This window comes from Podarcis vaucheri, assembly GCF_965113315.1.
Source record: "Podarcis vaucheri genome assembly, chromosome: 5".
NCBI classification, from domain to species: domain Eukaryota; kingdom Metazoa; phylum Chordata; class Lepidosauria; order Squamata; family Lacertidae; genus Podarcis; species Podarcis vaucheri.
In genome coordinates, this window is record NC_138763.1 from 79,325,656 (window position 1) to 79,351,206 (window position 25,551).

General features: G+C 43.4%; 1 protein-coding gene and 1 long non-coding RNA gene across 7 annotated transcripts in view; one reads left to right on the top strand and one right to left on the bottom strand.

Moving 5' to 3' along the window:
* GRID1 (glutamate ionotropic receptor delta type subunit 1) overlaps positions 1-25,551 on the bottom strand; it is a 722,825-nt gene that overhangs the window by 541,755 nt on the left and 155,519 nt on the right. The gene's annotated exons all lie outside the window — the stretch shown is intronic.
* Positions 16,854-25,368, top strand: LOC309532332. The gene is made up of 2 exons (XR_014219764.1): positions 16,854-17,783; positions 23,843-25,368. It is a non-coding gene; the product is annotated as an uncharacterized lncRNA (long non-coding RNA).

The following is a 25,551-nucleotide window of genomic DNA, read 5'->3' on the forward strand; positions in this document are numbered from 1 at the left end:
GCATCCAAGAGATATAATCAAGAAGCAGATTACAGTGGGGCTTGTTCTGAATGATTCATGAAGCACAATGTCTGGTCTTGTATGAATAATTAGAATGAGCTTTGACCTCCCTCCTTTTCCCCCATTGCTCAGACATTCAAGACATCACTGGCTTTGCTCCCTTTCACAGGTAAGGGCATAATGTGTTTATACCCATGGCTTAAAGGTGACATACAGTTTATTAGGAGCAAGGTGGAAGCAGAGACTCCAAAGGGGGTGGGGTGCCACTCAGACCTGCTGCGCTACAGCAGGGACCAGAACGACAAAGCTACACCTCCTAGTAGACAGATCCAGAGATATTGCTCCACCCAGCTTGCCCAGTGCAAGTTCTTCCCTCCTCCTGAGGTGAAATGGGAATGTGCTGCCTCTTGCCACCTTGCCACATCACACCATGTCCGCTGCTGCCAAAATTCCCCCCTGCCAAAATTTGATGAGATTGGGGCATTTCGCAAGGCCTTGCTGCTCGTCTCCTGTGTCCCAGGGGTGGGGAAGACAAGCGGCAACACCACACACTGGAACACCTCCCTCTTGCCAAACTTGGGGGGGGCATTCTGCAAAGTTTTACTGCTTTTCTTCTCCACACACACCAGTGGCAGGGAAGATAAGCAGCAATGCCACACACTGGGCAGCTGGGACACTGCCTTTTGCACATTTGCAACCTGAGGTAGCTTCTTCCCCCTGCCTAATGGGTGGGTCGGCTCTGTGTGCTTCAGTCATTTATGTCAAGGGGCAGTTGACAAGGGGCAGCTAGCAACAATTTTTTAGGGGTTCTCAAGCTCCCCCACCCCCCAGCAGCATAGACAGTGCGCAAGGGAGAGCCAACAGGTTCAAACCCCTCTGCCCAACTCAGTGTGTCTCTCTTGCCAGTCACCAGATTGAGCATTTGGTGAGTGGGGTGATAACTGCTCCCCCATCTCAGCTGAACTGTGTCGATCAGTTGAGGGGTGTGTTTGCCTGCATATGTCCTGTGTGTGAGAGAGAACAAGCGTGTGGGGTGGCCACTGCCATGCTGCCACCCCATTCAAGTAACTGTTTCCAGAACATTGTTGTCCCAAGGTAAATGCTTAACCTGCCAAGAGGCACGATTGAAAGTACCAGCTCATTTTACTCCAACTATACAACATCTGGTAGTCAGCAACCTCTCGGGTCATAGGAAACCTTGCCTGGATTCCAGCCAATTGGGCTATGCAAGTCCTCATATTGAAATTAATTATGAATCGGACTAATCAGTAATATGGGTCATGAAGTAACCTTGTCGAGTTGGGGATGCTGCAACTGGGTTTTAATGAAGTTAAGTATCAGGAAACATGAGAGTTTCCTTCATCACTGTTATTATTATTGAAGCAAACGTGTTTCCCAAATACCCATTCTATTTAATAGAAACTGTAATCCCACAAAATGATTTTTAGCCAATTCTACAAAAGAGTGTGCGCATATCCAGATTCCCCTGACCTCTGAGCTAAGTGCACTCCAAAGTCTTGCTTTGATTTTCAACGTTAATCCTGCTATGAGCTGGAGAAGTTGGGGCATATCCTGTTAACCATTTGACAACACACAGCCAATGCTTTGGCCACTGCTGAATTGGAGAAGTCTCCGTTCAAAGATTTGCTGGCTCCTGAATGATCTTTTGACTGTCCTATATTCAAGGCCTGGAGGGCCATATGCTACAAATGGCACCAGGCCAATTCACAAGTTAGGTCACCACTTTCATTAGGCACATCAAAGACAGCCAGAGATTACTCAACCGCACAGCAACTATCACCCTGCATAAATCTCTTGCTTGCACTGCAAAGGTCATAGAGATGCCTACAACTCAGGAAAAAGACCATAGCTCAGTGATAGAGTACTGGTCCCCAATTCAATTCAATCCAGACATCTCCCAGTAGGTCTGGGAAGACTCCTGTCTGGAATCCAGACAAGCGACTGCCAACCAGTGTAGGACGTACTGAGCTAGATGGACCAATAGTCTAACTCTGTTTAAAGCAGTGGTGGCTAAGCTGTGGTTGCCCAGATGTTGTTGGACATAGCCAAGGGTCAGGATAACGGGAGCTGTAGAAGTCTTCAAACATCTGGAAGGCCAACACTTAGCTACTCCTGGTTTAAGGCAACTTTTTGTGTTCCAAAATTTACTCCTTGGCATTCCCTTATGAGAATAACAACTGGTGAAAATATTTGGAGCCTTTATAATAGTGAAAGGGCTGGTTCCCACATATTAGCACATTGCTCAGTGATCCAGCATTTTGCTTATCTGCATGGAGGCATTTAGCATTTAGCAGTTAATGGTGTGTTTTTAGGAGATAGGCCCTAGGGGGTCTGATCCTTCTGCTGTTGAACATGGGCCTGGTTCAATGCCTTCATGGTCAAGAAGACTTTCATCAGGATTCATGGGTTTTCCTTTGAAGACAAGGCATTCTCCGTCTGCTAAGCATGACAAGCCCTTCCTCCTTGAAGCCATTCTCTGAAGCCTCATATTAGGGACTCTAGCTCTCCCAACACCAGGCCTTACATTCTAATTTAGAAGTCTCTAATAAGTAATGTGCGCCAAAGAAAATCTTTTGAGCAACTGCCAGGGTTCTCTCCCATCTTAAATCTGTGCCCATTTTAACAATGTAGTGGAAGCCTCACATCTAATTTCCACTTGCATCCTATTTCTGGCTGTGTGTGTGTGTGTGTGTGTGTCTGTGTCTGTCTCTTTCTCTCATATAGAAAGAACTTATCTTAGACATGATTCCTGCATGCCAGGAATAGGGATGCAATCAGATTTTTGCGACTGGTTCAATATGATTCAACTGACTCATCACCCATACCATTTCACTTCAGTTTCAACTTAGCTATTTTTAACTTCTTCCTGATCCAGTCCTTCAGCTTTCATAAAATAACACCATTGTTTACTTTTTTAATGATGATTTCAGGGCTGGCTAAAAACTGAACGAGCTGGTAATTGCCCATTGAAGTATGCATCTTACATCAGGATTGCTATCTGTTCAAGAGAGAATCAGGAGGCGATGGACACCCTCTGCATACAAACGCACGCATACGCGTGCACACAAACACACAAGTTACTGTTTCTCTTGTCATCTAGCTAGCATTTTAACAACTTATACGGTCAATAATATATCTCCACCCCCCAAAAAAGTTAGTTCCCATTATTCAAGGCATAGTTTGCAGGGTGTACTTATGATCTCAAGTCGCACGCACACCCACACGCAACCCACACGCCCACTGCCCCACTCAAAAGAACAAAAAGATGTAGTCAGCATTTTTGCATCGATGAATAATGAAAAGTAATAAGCATAAGAAGGGTAATAGGAAAACTAGCCATTTATTATAAAGTTTTTATAAATAACGTTACTCCAAAAATACATGCATCAGACTCATATTTTAACATTCAGGAAATACAAGTAAGGCCCTTTTTTGTTACATTAATAAATATCAAAGGTTCACCTTAAGACATAATGACTGTGCTTTCTGTGTGCATTTGGCAATGTCACATGGCAGGGCGGTGGGGGGGAGTGAGAGAAAGGTTACCAATAAAACAGTGAAAGTTATTGGTGGTTAATGGCTAACCTAGTGACCTCAATTGCGAATCAAGACTGGTTGAAGTGAATGCACATTTCAGTGGTACCCAGTTAGAAGACGGTTAAGATCAAATTTGACAGCTGGGATAGCTAATTCGGTAGAACCTGAGACTCTTAATTTCAAGGTTGTGAGTTCAACCCAATATTGGGCAAAAGATTCTTCCTCTGCAGTGGTTGAAACTAGATGGCCCTTGTGTGGGCCCTTCCACAAGGAAGTCTATGTTTCTAAACACTGATGATGATGGTAGCCAACTAAATTGTATTGGAACACATATCATCATATTCAAATTATTCTAAAAGCAAACAAACCAGCATCAGGGAAATCTGCATTATTCACTGAAAGAAAGACCACTTTGTAAACAGAGCAGATGAGTAGACTACAGGGGCTAATTCAATGTTTGGTCCTCTTGCAGTGAATTCCATCACCACCCCTAGCCAGGAACAAGGCTCAGTGAATTACAAGAAATAGACCTGCACATTTTTCACATCAAATCTCTGTTCCTTTGTCGCTTTTAATTGTATTTTTAGGAGGAGAATACTTTTAGGTTTCTGTTACAAACGACCCTGTTGAGATTCTTTTTTTTTCCTTTTTAAGTGTGTGGCAGATGTTGATAGATAGATGGATGATTCCTAACGCAGTATATGTCTATTTCATCCACTGATCTCAAAACACATTACAAAGATGATTGAGTGTCTTACCGTAGGTATGCCTTATTGATTTCTCTTGCTATTGCTGTGTCCGAGATGACAGCAGGAGAGCAAAGACAAGAGTCTTATCAAATCATGGTTACCCCATCCTTCCTTCTCTCCCCCACCACTCCCAGTCTAGATGAGTACCATGCAGCGCTCTCTTGTCTACCTGTTGCATCTGGGTCACCTCCCTGCACCTGAACTACCTGTGGGAAATAACAGACACCCACCCACCCCCAAAACCCCAAACAATGCAGGCAGGGGATGTAATGAGAGAGTTTATAATTCAGAGATATTCTTTTGGTATTAAAAATTTGGTAATCTAAGGATTGCACTAAAGTCATGCAACCCAAACTGTCCCATAGGCATAGAAATTGTTGCACAAGTTTGCATGAGAAGCTCTGCAGAATAAAGTTGGTTCAAGACATTTCTCATTCATCTAGTCCAGGGGGTGGGGATCTTCCAGCCCACAGCCCTAGTTAGAAGTCCAGGCCAAGCCATGCCTGCTTGTCCTACACCAGACCTCAGATGTGACGTCAGTTGTGGGGCCAGTAAAAGCTTGGCTTAGCTGAAATGGGGCTTGGCAGTGTCTGTAAAGCCCTATGCAAAGTGCTCCGCAAGATAGTGTAAGGGAATTCTGAAGCCCTGACAGTCAGTGGGTTGTGGGGTCATGGGAAGCTTTGAAAGGGGGTTCTGCAAGACATGACAATCAGCTGGGTACCCTGCAGGTCTCTGGTAGGCATAAAAGGTCACCTGACATCGTGGTAACTCTTTCCTGTTGGGTGGGGTAACAGCATTAGAGCCCAGGGTAGCTAGAGAGGGCGGAGATGACAGAGGGTGAAGAAAGAGCTGTGAGTAGAGGGAGGCCCTTTCCCCCAACTTTTGCACCCCTGGGAAACTCAACAAATCTACTGCACCTAGAACTGGGTGTGGCGAGTACAGCTGAATGGGACACAGCTATGGGCAACCTGAAGAAGTACCCTCCATCTTGAGCCTCTCCATAAAAAGCAAGTCTAGAGGAAGAGGCTAGGGTGATGTTCGCTATCTCCAGGAACCCTTCTCACTGAGAGACTTTTGTGGGCAAGCTGAGAGTTTGTTTGGATCCTGGGTGAGAATCCGGAGGGCGTGACCAAAGGAAAATGAATTGATATCAATTTATAGATTACATATTAGTAACTTTGTATTACAGTAACCTTTTTCTATATAGCTGTGTATTTGTGCAATATTTTGTAATACATAGTGGAGTCCCTAAGACGGTTGGATGGTGTCTTGCACACCTCCTTCCAGCAGCTTCTGCAGCCAAACTAGTGTCAAATGCATTGCTCTGCTTTCCTTTGGAAAGCCAATTGTCACCTGAGCAGCCCAGGAACTCCATATAGAGGGCCCAGGCTTGCACTCCAGAGAGGTCACTTTGGTGCTACTATAATGCAGCAAAAACAACAACATGGGAAGCAGCAGTTACAAGTTACAAGTCTCTGCTGCCATAGCAGGTGCTGTGTTTCTCCAGCGATTTGACTTCACCCCAGAGGCACACTCCATTGTCTCTCGAGACAGATGAACGCCAACAACAACAATAAAAGTATTGCCCTAATGTGGCTTTCAAAAATTATCCTTAAAGTTATTCACTTGGGTAGCCATAACAGGCTTCATCTGAGCTACCCAGGAGATAAACAGCCTCTTGTTGGTTTGAAGCTTTAATCTCATCTTTGCAAAGTGCTCCCAACACCCTTTGCTTGGCGACTCTCTTTGCATAAATATTTGTTGCAAGAAACCAATCTTGACAGCTATAAATAAATCCCAGATTAATGATTCTTAAAACAGCTAAGGGAAAAACACCCTGCCTTTCGAGCATTTGTGGCAAACATGTCACGTACTCTTCCAAATTCTCACCCTCTGCCTTCTGCTCGCTGCACAGTAACGACAAGATTATTTGCACCCCCTTGCATAAGATGATCCTCTTTTGTGCTGCCTAAACCAATAAACGCTTTCTTGCTACCATTACAATCTTTTGTCATATTCCACAGTCATTAGCCAAAAGACAAAAGCAATACTAATTCATATAGTGATATGAGTGCTATAAATTAACGGAAAGAAATCCAAGGCCTCAAACTGACCCCAAGGAAATGTGAGAGGAGGGGGAGAGGAAGAGAGAAAGAAGAGGAAGAGGTGGTGTTATTGACAATTTTTGGGGCTTCCAGTATGCAAGCTTCAATTGCTCAAAGTATAATCGTTTTAGAAGTAGGACACACACAGTATCCACATTTGGAGGGATGAGTGCAAACTGGAGGCATTTTGACTTTTTAAACGTTCACCTCACATTGACCTCATGTTAGTTTACTTCTTTTGGATTTTTAATTCTTGGGAGGTAAAAGGGAAAATGCTGTTGTGCCTTCTTAACCAAGGTGAAAGAATGTATTGATTGCCAAAGGCACCTGAGCTCTGCCCTCCATTTCTGTCCTAAAACGTTTTCAAATACGTATGCAAGGAAGACGGACACACAGCTGCAAATGTTTGGGAACCCGAAGCAGGCCAGACCCTTTGAGTCAACCGTATAGGAAGAAATCCATGCTTTCAAAAGTGCCAGCACATTATGGTTGCTGAAATGTGGCTTCTTATGGATCAAGGCTAAGTATGGCAGAAGAGTCAGACTGGATCAGACAAAAGACCCATCTCATCCAGGACCCTGTTCTCACACTGGCCAACCAGATGCCTATGGGAAATCCATAAAGTAGGACCTGAATCTAGCAGCATTTTCCACACTTGTGATTCTCAGCAACTGATATCCGAAGGCATACTACTTCCGACAGATAACTACAAGGCCTGTACTTGCTGATTTAGCATTTGAGGGTCAAACTACATCTGATGCTAAGTAAGAAATGGAAAGAGCAAATCAGGGAGAAGCAGCAGACTCAGGACTGGAAGGCAGGGAAAGGGATTTTCAACTCTGTCCTCTAGCTGTGGCCCCAATGAAAGAAAACACAGGAGCTGCTAGTTGCCTGAGTGCGGGGAGCTTCCATAGGTGCTAGTAACGGCTTCCTTCTGAATGTAAATATCAATGGGGGGGTGCCTATCAAGATAGCAGTGGGGGAGATCAAAATCCACTGTTGACCCCTGGAGTTTTGACGCATACACACTGCTACTTGTGTGCAACTGAAAGACATGCATTGACGGTCTTATGTAGGCTGGGTCTAATTTCTGTGCTCGAATGGCTACAAGAATGCACTGACACAGATACTCAATATGTTGAAAGGTCAGACTGGGGTCCAACACATGCACATATGGAGGGTTGGGCCATCATCATTCAGAGCCCACCTTTTCTGTGAAGCCTTTGACACAACTCACTAGTCCCCATAACTTCCTACGGGGTGGGAAACCTCAGGCCCTGGACCTCTTGTCTAGTCTACCATCTCCTCTATTCCTGTGGCCCTAAGAGTGACATGGCAGAAGTGGTGGCTCCAAAAGTGGGTCAGGAATTGGTGTAGATGTCTAGGGTGGGGACACCTGGATCTGATGGCTCCCCAAGCATCCTGGCAGCATAAGACTGTGGGTGGTCAGGGGGTCCTGCTCCTCCTCTGAGACCCCAGTTCTAGGTATGGGTAGCACTGAACCCTTACACCATCTCTGCAACCCCCCCTCACTCATCATCAAGAGCTCTTTGCTTTAACTCCCACCTTTTTATGCACAATAGATATATATTACAATTATTCCAGTTTCTTGAACTAATTTTTTCTTTATTCCATGAAAATAAAGGGGTGGCCATGTTTCTAGAAGCACATCCATACATTTGGGGCTCCATTTCACTACAGTGACTGTTATTTCTAAAGAAATGCCACTCTCAGAGATATGATGAATTGGGAAACATACAGTCTAGACTTCAGTTTTTATTCTAGCTGTGGGGTGGTGGCTGGAGTTCCCAAGGGCAAATTCAGTTCTCTCAGGGGTATTGCAAAGGCTTCCAAGTTGGCAGCCCAGAGGCAGGAGATGTGGGTGTGGAGATACCTTTTGTATGGGTGGGACGTCATGGCTTTGGTCCTCTGCCCCTGACTCGGTTCACAAACTGGCCCTTCAAGAAATCTAATTGCTACAGTGAGTCATGGGGAAACTTGGAATCATTAACAGTTGTCAGATTCTTCAGAAAATGTCAGAGCCAAGATGTGAACAACCAGAGTGTTGAATCCTTCTTTCACACCCAAGCTCCACAGATCTCCCTTCTCCAATAACTGCAAAGGTGACCTTGTAGAGGGGAGCAATCAGGTGAACCTGTCATAACTATTTCTCAAAGGAAGTTATATCTTAAGCAACTGAAACAGAAACCAATTTTCTCAGGAAGTATCCGGATTTCTTTATGACTTGTTTTGAAGAATGGCTGGTTGGCTTGTTGTATTATCGATCAGCACTTTTCCTATATATATATAGTGCAAACTTCAAGGAAGCCTGAATTCCAGATGATGCCTATTTGTAAATCTGTTTGGAATCTATAAAAATCATTATAGCTTTCTTTAATATGATATGCATTCAGATCATCATTGCTACCACAATATGTTCCTCTAGGCCAAATAATGTTGAAAGACTCGTTAGTAACTTGTCAATAATTTCTTCTAACTGTACTCCCACTATTGATTTCCTAAAAAAAAAATTTGGGAACAAGTCTGTTGAAAACTTATCTTAGCCTGCCTCCCCTACCAATATGTTTCCTGTTTTATATTCTGAGGGAGATGAGAAGAGCAAAGAAACTGGCAGAGCCCTGCTGCCAAAGAAATTTTGTGTTATTTTGAGTATATATGCAAGTTTCAGCCTTCCACACCTTTGCAGCACCTGTTCACACAACCTATTTTGTTTATATATATTGCGGTTTTTATGTTGATCTTTTCTGTGAACTGCTCCGAGACCTCCAGGTATAGGGCGGTATATAAATTACTACAACAACAACAACAACAACAACAACAACAACAACAACAATTCTCTCCTCTCTGTCCATTCACTCTGCCAGTTTTCTTCTCAATCTGGTCTTCTTTCTTCACAACTCATCTGAGCCAGCCTATGTTTATTCATAATTTCTGAGACTCCTTTGCTTCTCTTGGTCTATAGCTCTTCTGGACATCTGTTTTGTCTATTCCCAGGTGCCTGGACCAGGGGTGGAGAACCATAGGCACAGAGGGTAAAGGTGGCCCCATAAGCATCTCTATATGACTCTGGACCCTCCCCAATGCCACACCATTCTCCAGTCACACCACCTCTGCTCAGGCCATGCCATTCACCAGACCTATTTTGCACCTTTCATGAGTGGTTTTGCATGTGCTCCTGGTGATGCCTTTGCTTGTCTGGATGGGGGATTCAGAGGGTGGAAAATAGCTTACTGTAGAAAGGTAAAGTTCACATTCATTGCACCATCCACTTTTTCTTTTGGTTCTGCCCAGGCCTGGTATGAAAAAAGATCCCCCTCTTCTTGGCCTAGACCCTTTTGACAGCTCTGCCCCACTCTAGAATCAGATGAGTTCTAGCAATGGCGGCCAGAAGGCCCCTCTGTGATTGTCTCAACTGCAATCCCCACCAGAAGCTTCATCATCACCACCACCATCTCAGCAACACACCCCTCCTGGAATCATAGAGTTAGAAGGGACCCCAAGGGTCATCATGTTCAACCCCCTGCGATGCAGGAATCTCAGCTAAAGCATCCATGACAGTTGGCCATCCAACCTCTCCTTAAAAACATCCAATGAAGGAGAGCCCAGCACCTTCTGAGGGAGTTTGTTCCACTGTCAAACACCACTCACCATTCTTTCTGATGGAATCTCCTTCCTTGTCACTTGAACCCCTTGGTATGGGTCCACAGCAGGAGAAAACAAGCTTGCTCCATTTTCCATGTGACAACCCTTTAGCTATTTAATATGGCTATCATATCTCCGCTCCTTCTATTAACCCTCACTAGAGATTATTTATTGAGAGGACCACGTTTAAGAGACCAACGTACATTCCAGCACCCTTAGAATGTGCTTTCCTCTCGTATTTCTATTGCACATAATGCAAAACCAGCTATTTTAAAATTAAAAAACATTTCTTCCTACTTCGAGTGCCCGCTCATTCTTTGTGCTTTCTATACTTCACATTCCCCAATGGCCTTCAGCTACATTTCTTCACAGCCTCCTGTTGTTGTCTAAAGTGGGCACTAGCTCATCCCCCTGCTTTCAAGTAGTGTTTATCTTATGCTTTTATATGGCACTACACAGCCACGACATAATCAAATTACACGGATGTCAGTTATACAGCTCTTTATTTTTCTTTTTACACTGACACTTGTGCTCCAGCAGTACACCTCCTCATGGACATTACTAAACCAGCTCCATTTCTGCATTTAAAAAATAATAATAATAAAAGCTGATCGGAATATGCATCTTGAATTGGTATTCCACCACTACTCTCTGATCATTATAAGGATAGAGTCATTTCTTGGAAGTTGTTTAATGCATTTCTAATCCTGCTGTTTCATTTGATTCTGTATCCACTGGTTCTTCCTGGGCACTCTGCCAATGGAATTTATCCTCCTCCTGACAGTTGTTTTGAAGCTGGTGCTTAGGAGAGGTTCTTGATATAGTTCTGGAAAAGTTAGCTCGGAAAAAAAGAGAAAGGTTTGCACTGGGATAACTAGTTGCAAGAAAGGCTGAGATGAAATTCCTCAGTGCTGTGGGTCTGCAGTTAAAGGTAAAGGTAAAGTTAAAGGACCCCTGGACAGTTAAATCCAGTCAAAGGCAACCATGGGGTTGCGGCACTCATTTCGCTTTCAGGCCGAGGGAGCTGGAGTTTGTCCACAGACAGCTTTCCAGGTCATGTGGCCAGCATGACTAAACCGCTTCTGGTGCAATGGAACACCATGACAGAAACCAGAGCGCACAGAAACACCATTTACCTTCCTGCTGCAGAGGTACCTATTTATCTACTTGCACTTCTTTCTGCCAAACTGCTTGTTTGGCAGAAGCAAGGACAGACAGTGGCGTAGCGTGGGTTGTCAGCACCCGGGGCAAGGCAAGTAATTTGCGCCCCCTAACCCGTGGATTTGCGCCCCATAACCGTGGATTTGCGCCCCCTAACCCTAACCCCCAGATGTTGCGCCCGGTGCGGCCGGCCCCCCCCCCTGTACCCCCCACGCTACGCCACTGAGGACAGAGCAACGAGAGCTCGCTCCATTGCACGGATTCGAACCACCAACCTTCCGATTGTCAAGCCCAAGAGGTTCAGTGGTTTAGACCACAGCGCCACCTGCACCCATCAGTAGTCCACAGTTGCCAACCAGTTCCATCCTCTGCTCCTCAACTGGTGGCACTTGCAGTCCTAGGGGGTGGTTGGGCAGTTCAGTGAAATTGTGGGGCATTCACTGACTTCCTCTGCGCCATGGCAGGGAGGAAGGACTGTCACGCCCTATAAAAACTTCCCAACCAGTCTTGCTCACTGGCTGGATCAACAGGGAGATGGGCTCTTGCTAACCACAAACTGCATTCACCATGCCCTCCCTCTCTGCTCCTTTCCCCAATTTATCACTCCAGAGGAGCCAAATCTAACATAGCATGGGTTGCCAGAACCCAGGGCTGCATGGTGGGGGTTATACAGAGGGAAATGGATGGTGTACACATTCAACTGCTTAACAGCATCCATGTCACCTCGGAGATTGCAGCTGCAAAGATAAGAAAAGAGTCATTCTGTTGTCTGGAGAGTTTACTTCCTGGTTTGCACGGAGAAGCCGTTTTCAACAGAGCGCAGCCACAGAAGCACACATCTGTATTGAGACAACACTGGGTATTGAAACTTTGTACCCCTAATAATTTTGCGCCCAGGGCAACCACTCCCGCGGCCCCTACCAGGCTATGCCACTGACCATGTTCCAGCAGCAAATCAAGAAATACCCTGCATGCCTTAAACTCCTGCCAAATCTTCACTCATCCAGAGATGTTAACGATCAGGACAAATCCAATGCCATCCACCAAAGTTAAAGCAGAACTGTTAAAAAGGATCACACTTTTATTCAATGTGTTTATACAAAGGCAGATGTTTTGAGAAAGTGACACATTATTTCTTCTTCAAAGAGGATTCTTTAATACATCGAGTTTGCTATGTGTGAAAAGGCACCAGATAGGCAGCTGCCAGAATGGGGTGTTTATATATCCACACTGCCAGGCATTGGATATTGAGCCTCCCCATTTCGTCTGGCAGCACGGTGATGTAGCTAGAGGTGTGACGGTTGTTCAGCTACAATGACCACTGAAAACTATTGACTCCGCAACTGGGGCTAGCTAAAGCCAGTGGCAAGGAGGCCCTTTGAGTCATGTAAGTGGGCAAACCAATTCCCAGCAACAGCAGCCTATGGATGTCGTTAAGTTCTTTATTGGTTAAGGAAAAGGGTAGCCAAAGGTGCAATCCGGAGGCTATAGGCAGCTCATGACAGTCTTTGCTTCAGGCACCGCACTCGTATGTGCTGCCATCTGCACCGCAGCAGTGCCAGGAGCTGCTGCCAAGTGTAAAGTAAAACCTGTTCCTGTTGGCACTCGCTGCAGTACCAAAATTCTCTCGCGTTACACTCGCTGCATGCTAAGGCGCTGCTCAACAGAAGAGCAAAGGCATTGCAGAAGGGACAAAGGGTAAAAAAAAGAGTTAGAACACAGGTTGAGGGAATCTAGTGGTGATTATAACAAGCTTAGGGGAGAGTGACCCGGTGGCCCGATTCAGTCTGCAATCTCCATCTTGGATCAGAGTCTAAAAGCTGCAGTCATATTTGTACTGTATTCAGTTTTGGTTCTTCCTCATTGCTCCACCTCTTGTTTCGGGTCATATCTTGTCCAGTGAAGAGCTCTGGAGAAACCAAGAGCCTGCTGCTAACTTTGGCTGGTCTAATAAAAATACTGTGCATTTTTGGACCCCCTCAAAAAACCCCTTTTCTGAAACAATACAGCTATGCTTACAAATGCAACAACCCTGTGATACAGACTAGCAAAGCAATATAGTAAAAAGATATCTCTTTCCAACAAGGCATTTCCCAATGCATTATACTAAACCAGGGTGGGCAACTGGAACTAGCCAGGAGACTGGGCCTTTTTGACAGGTGGGTGGGGTGTCTCCTAAATTAGGTCTTGCTATTTCAAAACATATTGAGGGGGCTGCTTACTTCTGTTCATTCAATCTGACAGCACCTTAGTAAGGACATTTGTATGACTAAAATATGTAATCATTGTTAAACTAAAAAATTGAAACGCAATGTGATACTGATGGTACAAGCCACACAGCTAACCGCAAGTAATGCTCTTAAATATATATTATTTTTGGTTTTTAATTATGCACATCTGATGTAAATATATGCATTTATTCCATGTCCCACCTCATAGGCTCAATATGACTTATGGTATTTCAATGCATATCATATATTAGTGCTAAAATAAAATACTATTCAAACTGCTAGAACAAGCTTCGGGATCTGTTTAAAGGATGTTGTAAAAATCCCAACTTGCTGACAACATCTTTATGTGCTGCACAAAAAGTGAAGAAATTGCTTTTGAATAAATGATGGTAGTTTCATTTATTCACTTTTTTACAATATTCTAAAATGGTTCTCCTACTTATATCTCTACAGACACTGTATTGTATATCAACCACAAATTCTCCTTCTATTTAAATGTGTTCCATCTCATCCTGTATTAACTGAGCATGGGGCATCAATAGTTATGCTGAATTTAAAGGTTACACAGGGAGAATTTCACCTGTTTTATTCTTCCATTGCAGCATTACGCTTCTAGCTAATGCCTTTTTCTACACAGCTATAGTCTTCCCCAGCAATGAATCTACTTCAGCTGAGAATTTAAGGAACAAAATTATTTTTTTACAGAAACTAGTAATGTCAAAGAGGTTCGTATTTTTTAGGCTCAGAAGCACACGTCGCAGGAGATCATTCATGATGCTTGCCTTACCTACGTCAATTTCTTCTCCATCTTGGATTTTAATTCAAGTCCCCCCCAAAAAATCCCCTCTTGCCCACTCAGATCTCACTGGTCCCCCAAACCGACACTCCCCTCCCTCCTTTATGCTACAGACTGAGCTGGAGAAATGGCAATGCTCTGAAGGTGACTGCTGCAAGAACACATCATTACAGTGGTACCTCTGGTTAAGAACTTAATTCGTTCCGAAGATCCGTTCTTAACCTGAACCTGTTCTTAACCTGAGATAGCACTTTAGCTAATGGGGCCTCCCGCTGCCGCCACACCTCCGCCACACGATTTCTGTTCTCATCCTGAAGCAAAGTTCTTAACCCAAGGTACTATTTCTGGGTTAGTGGAGTCTGTAACCTGAAGCGTCTGTAACCTGAAGAGTCTGTAACCCGAGGTACCACTGTAAATGAAAAGGGATGGAAGGAAGTCTCTCACGTTGTCCTTGTTGGCTCTTGAGGGCAAAGATTTTACCTGAGATATCAGGGAACCGAGAGGAGGAGTGTAGAGGGGAAGGGGAGAGCAAGAGAACTGCGACCACTTCCGTCTATAAAGAGGCTGGTGAAGTGAGTTTGGACCTAGGCTGGTGGAGGAAGGAGGTGGTTTGGGAGATGAAGTATGGTTAATGTGACTCCAATGTGTCTAAAAAATGTAGAGGTATCACCACAACAGACTGAAATTTATCATACCTGCTGCTGAAGACATTTTTATTACTAGAAAAAAGCCTACAAGTGGGGAATTTTTACACCTACCATACAAAGCCTAAGACATACATAAGGCTTAGCAGCGGTCTGCTCTCCAGCAAACAAACCTCCCTCAAGCCAGCAGATAATTGCCTGCTCTCAGAGGCTCAGTGCACCAACCAGCACACCAATCCAAATGTTCCTTTCACAGATTGTCTGATCATCAAGGCTCAGTGCTTTTGTGACATCACCCACCAGTACACCAATCCCAACGTTCCTTTCACAGATTGTCTGACCATCAAGGCTCAGTGCTTTTGTGACATCACCAAGCAGTACACCATCCTTTTCAGGACCTAATATCTTCTTTGGATGGCTTACTCAGGGGCCACCAAGCCTCACTTTCAGGAGTGAGTGGCAACAAAGACCAGAAATGAAAAGTTCTAGTACCTCAACTTCCCACTTTGGCATTCGCCAAGAGCCCAGTTTGTGTTTAGACAGCAGGTAAAGCTTTTAAATGGTATTTGATTTTTAAAAGCCTTTTAATGATATTTGCTGTTGCAGATCAGATGCTTTATTGGCTTTAAGTTTTATTCCGTCGTTGCTTTTTCCTGTGAGTTGTTGGCTGCATCTAACGGTGAAGTAGGATATCGATATTGTAATAAATAAATCATTGCATCCTTTCCCCTTAATTGGAAATGATATTTAGTCAAAGTACTGTCTAGAAATAGGGAAGAGGCACCTGAATATAATTCTCTGAAGGGAAGAGGTCACTAAACAAAGTCATATAATTCATCTCCACTTCCTACCCAGCCCCAAGATGGCACTTCACCTACAGTTGCCATATTTCAAAAAGTGACAATCAGGACACAAAAGTTGTTGAGATTTTTTTGGCAAAGTTTATGAGCTATTTTGAAGGAAATTCCAACATTGGTTGCCATATGCCCAGGTTTTTCTGGACATTTTCCCGATTTTCGGAAATTTAGCCCAGACGCTATTTCCTACAGGTGAATCCTGGATATGTCCAGGAAACCCCGGACATATAGCGGCCCTAACCTCACCAGCCTGACTGTTTGTTTTGTGGTCACTTCTGCATCCTTGGTGGATTTATATAAATCCAGAGTAGGTGCTAATGAAGATACTGAGAATGAGAGAGGTCCCTGGCCAAGAGCAATGACGTGTAAATCAAACATGGGAAACCAGGATCAGGAATGATTATGGGCAGAGACAAGCGGCGGGGGTGGAGGGGGCAGGACCCAGCACAACAAGATATTGGACATGCAGTTTTGGGCAATGCACTATCTCTATGGCAGAGGGAAGAACTGTTATTTTTGGACTACAGTTCCTATTATTTCTTATCATTGGCTGGGGCTGATGGGAGTTGGGAGTCCAACAACACCTAGAGTCCAACAACCACCATGTTGGCTATGCCTAATCTAGGGGTTCGCCATACAATGGGGGACAAAATCAACAAAGAAAGCAGTCTGTCCATTATTCAAGAACGTACCACTGGACAAGTTACTGTAGTTATATGTTGTTCTTGTATTTACAAGAAAACCAATAAAAATTATTTGGATTTAAAAAAACAAAGAATAAAAAAAATTAAGAATGTATGTATGTTGCCAGATGCCCGTACAATTTCAAATGGGAAATGTCAGGAAATAGCAAATATAGGCTTTTGTTGAGTGTAAGAATAAAAGGAAAAGGACAGAGATATATGAGGCGAGACATGGATATCCAACCCAGTTCTTGTGGGTGCCTGAGCCCCACATTGGGTGAAATATTCCTGCATTGCAGGGATTGGACTAGATGACCCTCGTGGTCCCTACCAACTCTCCATTTCTATGATTCTATGATTCTACATGAAGCAAGGACAAAGGAATTTGGGCAGGACCAGTTTAGGGATGTAAGAATGAAGGATTGATTAAAGAGAGGATGGGAGTGAGGGGGATTAGGCGATGGACAGAGACAAGTGTGGCAAGAAAATGAGACAGCAGAGGCCAAGGAAAAACTTGGTGGAGCACAGCCAGCAATCAACTGGAAACGGAAGTGAGATTTGTTGCTTATTCATTAGCTCTGCTAAAGCCCATCTTCGTAGCCCATTTTTCCTCACACATTACTGTCGTTTGATGAGTATCTTTTCTAGTACAGCAATTAAAAATAACAGCACCATGTACAAACACTGAGAGCAGAGGATTTCCTTTCCCAAGCCAAATGCTTATTTTCAAGCGTTTCTATATGCTGTGCAAGGCAATTTCCGTAACTACTTACCAAATGCCCAAACCTCAACAGCTAAAAATAATCATAAAGAGTGTGTGCCGTTTTGCTTAGGCTATCAGTAAAGTGTAATATCCCACCATGCCAGAGAGATATGGCTATACAAACTCAAAAATGCTGCAAAACTGCACAAAGTTTCTTATGGTCCAGATGCCATTGCATCCACGTGCTGTTTATCTCCAAATAATGCCTTTCAATTTGGCCTTGCCTAACTTGACGGATCTAATTCTCGGGGCTCCCAAATTCATTTTTACATTCCTCTTTGTTTAAGCAAAACTTATGCACTTGCCTGCCAGGAGAAGTGCATTATTCCCTCCCCTCCAAAAAAATAAAAAGCATTCTGAACAACTGTTGTTTGCTTCGGAGGGTAACAGCAAAGACAGCCCTTTGCATGTTATTTTACTTGTTAATTATCTACCCAGCATTGCCCACAGATTTAAGCGTACATACTGTGAAATGTGGAATTAATAATATACCAGGCTGTGTCGTATTAGTCACGTTACCCAGCACGGAACCTGTCTTGTGCTACAATGTGTTTGGATCCATCGTGCTGAGAGGTACTGTACAATGAAACCATTCAAAAAAGGGGGAGTAACTTTCTCCCTATATAATATATGATGCTATTTTTCCTACAGCAATTTCAATAAGTAATGGTCCACGTTTAAAAAAAAAGGTAGAGATTAAACACAATGGGCAGTCCATATGAAGGAAGGCAATGAGAGGAAGTAGGGAGTGATATTCTAACCACTATTCACCAATAGTAGACCGGTTCAGTCTGATCTGAACAGTGGATCTCATCCGCGATTGCACTGGCCAATCCAGTGCAAGAAAACATAAGCGACAAATATAATTTATAAACGAAATAAGAATACATTCAAAACCAGCATTCTATGATTCTTTATAGAATCACAGAGTTGGAAAGGGACCGCAAGGATCATCTAGGTCAACCTCCTGCAATGCAGGAATCTTTTGCCCAACGTGGGGCTTGAACCCATGAGCCTGAGAGTAATAATCTGATGCTCTACCAGCTGAGCTATCCGGCAGCTATATGTGTATGTGTGTGCAAATGCATGCCTCTCTGAACAGACCTCAAGCAGCGTTGTATAGCATCTTCAGCAGCCCTGGGACTGCACTGGACAAAACAGCAACAAGAAGAAACAGTTTGAAGTTCTAACAGTGCAAGAGATTTCACAGGCATGTTCCGATCAAGATAAAGCTTGCAGTTCCTTGCAAACATTCCCTGCTGCATCCCATAACAACATTGAGAACCCACAGAAATATATAAGTACTGAAAACATTGAGGCCTCCACCAGACTCCTGTGGAGCAGCTTCTCTGCCTCCTCTTCCAAACTGACGTCTGGAATTTTCACAGAAGAACAGGTTAGTGAGTACACTTCACTACTGTAGAGAAAATGGGAGAAGTGGTCAGCTGATAGGCCCTCTGCTGGTTTTGAATGTATTCTCCTGCTTTTAATCATGAGGATAACAGCATGGGTTTACAATATCGTAAATAGGTACAGTCGCAGACGACTCTGGGGTTGCGGCGCTCATCTCGCTTTACAGGCCGAGGGAGCCGGCGTACAGCTTCCAGGTCATGTGGCCAGCATGACTAAAGCACTTCTGGCAAACCAGAGCAGCACATGGAAATGCTGTTTACCTTCCCGCAGGAGTGGTACCTATTTATCTACTTGCACTTTGTGCTTTCGAGCTGCTAGGTTGGCAGGAGCAGGGACCCAGCAATGGGAGCTCACCCTGTCGTGGGGATTCGAACCACCGACCTTCTGATTGGCAAGCCCTAGGCTCTGTGGTTTAACCCACAGCGCCACCCATGTCCCTTGTTTGCAATATCGTACATTTCCCTTTATCAGTAATTTTTTGAAAGACCAAAACAGAAAGATATTGGTCATGTTGACTACAAGAGAAGAACACTGGAAGGTGACTGGAGCTGTAGCTACCATGGCCCTGTGATTTAAGGAAACAAGAGTGATGGAAGTGACTTAATGGCTTGGCTAGAACTTACAAACGATACATGCCGGTGGCCCAAAATGGCAACTGCTTGAGTTGCCTCTCTCCTCTTCCATAGTCAACCTAGAGTCTTTCAGATGTTCTTGGCTCACAACTGCCATCAGTCCCAGCCTGCAATGCCAATGACCAGGAATTGTGGGAATTATGGTTCAGCAACATCTGGGGGCACCACATTGTCTACCCCTGATCTACACAAGATGATTCCCTGGACAGGGAGCAGGTGCACAACAAAGTCCCACCCCAAAGTCTCTGTGCACATTGCTACACACGCTCAGCCCCCATCCACCCCAGCAATGAGCAGCAAAGGTGATTTGCTAAAGAAGTGACTTGCTGAAGACTACACAGTGAGAACCCATGTCACCTTGGTCCAAAACCAGCATTCCACTCACCAGAGTTAATCCAACTGTATAGATTTAGTTCCTGATGCTGCAAGATCCAACCCATTGGCCATGGTTCTGTGGACATAGGCCCAATGAAGGGTGGCCAAATCAATTTATTCCCAGTCCGTGTCCATTTCACAAGTGTTCACCCACCAGTCTGTCCCATCCCAGTTCTGCATTAACCTTGAATTTTTACTTCAAAAATTCTGCAGGAAAATTCATATTTTAAAACATTTGCTCAGCATCTTCTCTCAAAATTTGCATTTTGAAATGTATTTGTACTCATTTCAAACACTGGAACATCTGGGAAGTGCAAAAGCTAGTGGTTAAGTCAATTTCTGATCGGTGCAGTGGTGCAGATGAGGTCAATTCATAAAGGAATCTGCAAAGCTCAAATTTGTTGGTCCAGCTCAATGGCCAGTGATAGCAGTACACATTTGTTATAAAGGAGATTCAGCATTGCTAGACCAATTTATATCTCAAAGTGACAAATTAATGCAAAGAACACAACCGGTCCCATTGTTCCCTCTCTCATTTGCATGATAGATTTCTAATTATTTGACTGCAGCTATGAATGCAGGACTGACTTCTGGATTGGGCTTTGTAGTAACACACACACACACACACACACACACACACACACCACTGTTTAGCATGTGGCTCTTGCTAAAGCAGCAACAGATCCATGCAAATAAGTTTATTTATTCCATGGGCATATTCTCTGTATCTGGACTGAGGTGTTGGGCTCCTTGAAGCTTATTCTGCTTGTTGACATTGTACCAGTTCCTTGCAATAGAGGAAATGGCAGGCTAATGCCCAGCAATAAGACAGAAAGCTCTATGTTGCAATCACAGTGCTGCAGTACTATGCTTTAGGAAAAAAGAGAGAGAAAAGATGTAAAGCAAAAAACAAAAAAAACCCAAACTAATCTTCAAAGCAAATGAAGCATCCAAAAATGAAATCCATGAGCCCATTTTCACTGCTGTTGGAAGCACATTCCAGTTCCCATGTATTGCTCCTGAAGGACACCCACATTGAAAGCAACAAATGGCAAAGCACCCTATTACAAATATTGCACCAATAAAAGGCATTTTGTGCAACTATTTTCAACATTAGAGCAAGTTAGTATGGCAATGTATTAAAATCTGCTGAAGTGCTTCCACCATATTATTATTCTGCATAATGAATATTACCTTGATAAATATTTAAACTTACTTAATCATTTTTAATTGCTGATTTCCCCCCACTGGCATATACTAACAGCATTCATTGCCAGTTCAGAAGAATTCCCATTCAGACTAGGCTAACCCGGCAAAGAGTTCCCAAAGGGATCACCCTTGTACTAAATAAATAAATAAATAAATGTTCCTTATTCCATTCAGGATGCAGTCCAGGATCTTTGAAATTCAAGCTTAAAAAACAAACCACTGATCAAGTACAAGTGACCACATACATGGTCCCTGAAACCACTACCTTTGAACCAGTTCACCCAATTTACACTGCAATCAACCATAAAAGCAATTATTATGATCACGTTGTTGTTTGAAATGATATTATTAGAGTGACCAACCAGCCAAGGTTTTACCAGTCCAATCTGTTCTGTCAGATAACCTTTAGGGTCTGGAAATCCACTAAACTGCAAACTGCAGAGAAGTTTTTAATGTTTGATTCTATTTTTAATATTCTGTTGGAAGCCGCACAGAGTGGCTTGGGAAACCCAGCCAGATGAGCGGGGTTTAAATTATTATTATTATTATTATTATTATTATTATTATTATTATTATTATCATTATTTTCCTGCCCATGAACAAGAATATTCTGTCAAGTGTCAACCTGTTCATTCCTGGCTCCATCTCTAGTCCATTTGATTTCCTCAAGCTTCACCTTCAAACCCTATCCCTGCCCGGGCTGGGTAGCGCTTCTGAAATCAAAAGATGTCAATACTCTCATAGGTTGGCTTGTACAGCCAGAACCCACTTTTTGTGTGACCATGTTGTTCATCCCTGCATTCCACAAAGCCTTCTGGACCCATCCTCCAGAAAGCTCATTGGTCTTCTGCAGCTTGACCTACCTATTAATCCTTGGTTATTATTCAACTATTCTATTTTTTTTATTTAGTGATACACTTTAATAAGGCATCCTTTCCAATGAGATGAGCATGCATGACGGCTTCAGTGAGCAAGGCGTCAGTTACCCACACCGACTGAGCTTGAATAGTAATGTACGTGATGCTACACTTTCCTTCCCTTTTTATTACTTTTAACAGAGAGGAGGGGGAGTGGAAATGCACACTGCCAGCATATGAATGAACAGCGGAACATTTTGTCTACAATGTGAACAATGCATCTCTCTGAATACAAGACACACTTGAGCCCTTTGTGATCTATTTATCGCATGGGCTGCTACAGGAGAGGTCATGGCAAAGTCATTTCCTTCCTGTCTTGCAGAATGTGCCACAGGCAATTTTGCATGTGTTTTTTTTAATAAAAATAAAAATTAAAAAGGGGAAGGGGAAGGGGAAGGGGAAGGGGAGGGAGGGAGGGAGGGAGGGAGGAAGGAAGGAAGGAAGGAAGGAAGGAAGGAAGGAAGGAAGGAAGGAAGGAAGGAAGGAAGGAAGGAAACCTTAGACTGTCCTAAGGGGCAGCTGGTATAATAAGCCGACAAACTATGTCTGAATCTTCCAGTCATGCTGCAATGATTTCAGATGCTTCACAACACTGACAAAATTTACTGGTAGTGACAGATTCACTATGTTCAATTCGAAGTCGTAAATTCCTGCAAAAATAGCGCTCTCCAGGTAAGGCAAAGCAAAAGTTATCAAGGCGCTCCCAGCATTCTGAACAGGAGGAAAGCAAGAAAGGTGTCAGAGCCAGATATTGGCTCCCCTTGGTCAATTTGCTGCTCAATATCAACATCTCCATTCACCCACTCGCCTCTCCCTTTCTGAAATCCTGGACAGTTGCTGCAAGGATGTGTAGAAAATACAGAGACCGAATGCTCTGACTTGGTCGAAGGCAGCTTCTGATGTACTACTTTGCTTCAATGCTTCCCAATCCAGAAGCATAATTTTCTTATGGTTGTTTACACTTCATAAAAGTTCACCATGGCTTACTGGGGATGAATGAATGGCTGAAAATTACTCCCGCCATGTTGGCAAAGGAACCAGCCATATAATGAAATCCGGGAGAGGCAGTATGGTAAGAATCATGTCCTGTTTTTTCCCCTACATTTGCAAGGGTTGCTGTTTACCTTTTGTTTGCTCACACTTCATGTCTTTATTCAGACTTTAAATGGTCACACCCATCAACATGAAAGTTCTCAATTTTTATTAACTCTCAAAAATGCTCTTTATGTCACTGCATCTCTGTGATTTTTACATCTGAACCTTTTTGTGGGCTGTGTCACTTGACTCTCCCCCCCCCCTTCTCATTCTAACTGCTGAGTGTGTCAATTACATACACTAAAGCCCTCATGTAGGTAGCTCTAATGTAAAACTTCCATGGCTGCGGCTATTTGCCTTGAGGCCAAGAGAGCCTCTGAACCCTAAGCAGGGCAGGACCCAGCCCTATCCAGACAAGAGATTTTCACTCTGCAGTTCAGAATCTTTCTGTTATTTACCTTGCATATATATTGGTAATAATAGAAGGTGCCATTCCTGACAGACAGGAATTACGATGTTTCCTATCCACAAATGATAAGCTAAAAGATCAAACTCCCAGGACAAGTTTCCTAATGACATTTGTCTATGTTGCCCAACTACTGGCTTGTCAAAATCCTATAAAATATTACGCAGTAGTTTAGCTCCCTCGCTTCCCTGCTCAGTTTTTGCTCTTTCTTGTTTGTATATTCACAAAAGAACTGACTTATTGAGTTGGCTGGTATTGAATATTTATCAGTGGCCAGAAATGTGTTGGAAATAAAGATAAATTTATTGAAGGGGAGCCCAGTCAGACAATAAATACACTGCACCTCTAAGAATAATAACACATCTCTCAATGAACACTAGTATTAAGATTAGGGGCAGACTCAAGTAGTAAAGCTTCTTCTGGGTTGCATCACTTCAGGCTGGTGATGACCGTGTGGTGTGTTAGAATGCCCACCATGGTAAGGAGAAGAAAAAAGAAACCATCCCTACAAACGGGGGGGGGGATGTCCTAAGAAGCAGAAGGCCACACTGAATCTGTCTCCCCATTTTGTTCATTTTCTTTTAGATCTATAGACCAGGGATGGAGAACCTTCTGGCCTTCCAACTCCAACTCCCATCAGCCCCAGCCAACATGGCCAATGGCCAGGGATTATGTGAGTTGTAGTCTACAGGAGGATTTGGTGATGCCACCTTCCTGTTTCTGCTTGAAGTAGTAGAGTCCAGAAGCAGCTTCTTCACTTGATTCTTCTAAATGTATTAAACTGATCCTTGAATAATAAATTTTTGATGCCATTCCTTCTGAGAATAAGAGATTCACACTTCCAAAGGTTCATCTTCCGAGAGGTAAATCCAGCTTAACTAACACAGGAAGTACAATGCGACACAACCAGAAACTGAGCCATGCATTTATTCATGAGATTAACAGCAGAAGGCAAAGCTTAGCATAGAAAAAAACAAGAGAGTGCAAAGAAACTGATTATCAAGGAAGTCCAGGCACAAGTGTCTCCCTCCTAAATTCCTAGAATACCGATATGAGCAAAGAGGCAAGATTATATATCCTTACAATTTTGTGGCCAGTCACCCCCATCACTCGCTTTTCATCTACTACAGCATCAGCGCATACTGTACAGAAATGCATTCCTAAGCCTACTTAGAAGTAATTCCCAATGAAATCAAGCAACTCTCCTGCGTTTTGCTGATCTTCTCCAATTCTCATTGCTTACTCTCTCTTTTTTTGGCAAAGAAAGAAAGAAAGCCATTCTGAAACAGGTGCAGGTTGTTGAATTTGATAATACAAGGGCAACTGCCCAAACATTTTGACAGAATATCTTCTTTGAGGAAGAACCTTCCCGAAACCAGAGAACATACAAACTCGTACCTGCAGAGTACTTATGGTCACAGGGGTACGCGTCCGTAGCATGGACAAGATGAGTGGATGGTGAACTATTGGGCAGGGAGTATATAGCTCAGTGGTAGGGCACTTGATCTGCATCTAGAAGACTCCAGGTTCATCTCTGGTTTCAGAAAGTAGTGATGTGAAAGATCTCTTCCTGAGCCCCTGGAGAAAGGCTTCCTAAACAAAGAGGCTCGCTTGGTGCGAGGCCAGTTTCCTAACTGCCAGGTTAACTGAATTAATAAATATTGTAAGGAATTAGAGAATGTGGCTAGTCAATTATCTGTTCCAGCAAATATGGAGCCTGAGTGCTGAATGGAGTGAAGTCATTCCGTTCTGGAAAATGTGTTACAGACAACATGATAATACAGATAATGAAGATAATGCAGGTGGCCTTTCTTTGTGTGCCCCCACCAGAAGGCCTTTTCAGTGGAATGTTCTCCTCAGGCATGCTTGGCACCATCTTTTTTCTATTTGTAGGCACCAGGCAATGGCTTTTCTCTTTACTTGGCCCTTAATTTTAAAGGTGGCCTTGTGGCCTCTTTTAGTGGGGTACAATCAATAACACTCTCTCCTGAAAGCAGTGATGGGTGTATATTAAATTTATGTCAGAGAATGGCAACTTGGTTGTATTCTTTTCTTCCTACCCCTGCTTTCTGTTGTTTATTACAATGTAATTAAAATATTTTTAAAACAAATCAATAGTGTGTTGTCTGTGTTTTCAGACACAGTTTCCAGTTACTAGAGCTAAATTTCCGTATTCCTTATATAAGAAACCCCAGCACACAGTATTATGAAACATTTGTAACATAGACATTAAAAAGCAGGCTCAAGAGCCGACCCGCCTTCTCTGCTTCAAAGAACCCATTGAAATGGTAGCA